The 1,294-nt window shown below is 40.6% G+C and overlaps 1 long non-coding RNA gene across 1 annotated transcript in view; it reads left to right on the top strand.

The window, feature by feature from the left end:
• LOC128248042 (uncharacterized) overlaps nt 1–1,294 on the top strand; it is a 77,509-nt gene that overhangs the window by 54,966 nt on the left and 21,249 nt on the right. The window lies entirely within an intron of this gene.

Below are 1,294 nucleotides of genomic sequence, written 5' to 3'. Positions count from 1 at the left end.
TCTCTCTCTCTCTCTCTCTCTCTCTCTCTCTCTCTCTCTCTCTCTCTCTCTCTCTCTCTCTCTCTCTCTCTCTAAACTTGCATGCACTTGGTGAAAATACATAATTGCAGAGCTATTAAGATTTTGATTAGCATTTGCGAGCCAACTCGTAGTTAGATGTCAACCTTACTTTCCTCTGTACTTTATGTATTTAGGGCTTTGATAAAGTCAGTAATGCTTCGACCGTGTTTTTTTTTCTTCACCCTTCCCCTTCTACTTTCTCATTATTTTCTCCACCCTCCCTTCTACTTATTCTTTTCTTCTTCATCATGATCATGATCATCATCATCATCATCATCATCATCATCATCATCATCATCATCATCATCATCATCATCATAAGGAGAAGAAGAAGAAGAAGAAGAAGAAGAAGAAGGAGAAGAAGAAGAAGAAGAAGAAGAAGAAGAAGAAGAAGAAGAAGAAGAAGAAGAAGAAGAAGAAGAAGAAGAAGAAGAAGAAGAAGAAGAAGAAGAAGAAGAAGAAGAAGAAGAAGAAGAAGAAGAAGAAGAAGAAGAAGAACGCCGGGCAAGATGCTCAGCGCCATTTCGTCCGTCTTTAATTCTTCCGAGGTCGTCTTTGCCTTTCATCCTTTCGGAGGCGATAAAATAGGAACCAGTCGAGTACTGGAGTCGATGTAATCCCACAAAGTGTCGAGCCTTGTGCCTTTAGTAGACAGGATTCATATTATTACTATTATTATTATTTTTCTCTTTATCACAGGTTTTGTTGGAGCTCTTCGACTCTTGCATGCGTAGCGGGCTTACTACCTGCAACATACGGTACCATGCTATTCATTCTTGTCAGCTAGATAATACTTTCCTGGTTATTCTGGCCATGCCAAGTAGGCAAATCTTTTGTTACAGCTCTGCTGGGCACTCTATTCCAATTTCTGTTATATTCTTCTTGGTGCCTTCTGATACTGTTCCCAAGGACTCAACAATAATCGACGCTAACTTCACCTTCATTTTCCATAGCCAGGCTATTTCGTATTTAAGAAGGTTGTATCTATCTTTTCGTCTTCTTTCTTGACTATTCATGGGTCAAAAGGGCATGCAACGCCAACTATATAGCATATGTTGTGCACCTTGTCCACCAGCACTGGGTCCGGTCTGTTATGCTCCAGCACCTGATCTGTTTGGATTGGGAACTCCCAGAGGATTTTGCTAGTCTCCGACTCTGGTTGTGAGTATAAATGGTGAGATGCTGAAGGAGTGAGTATTTATACCCTGTCTCGTATCTGTGTGAATTTGTGTGT

The sequence above is a fragment of the Octopus bimaculoides genome, chromosome 6 (genome assembly GCF_001194135.2).
Source record: "Octopus bimaculoides isolate UCB-OBI-ISO-001 chromosome 6, ASM119413v2, whole genome shotgun sequence".
Taxonomy (NCBI): Eukaryota; Metazoa; Mollusca; class Cephalopoda; order Octopoda; family Octopodidae; genus Octopus; species Octopus bimaculoides.
Note: the sequence above shows the minus strand (reverse complement) of the source record. Positions and strands in the feature narration are given on the sequence as shown.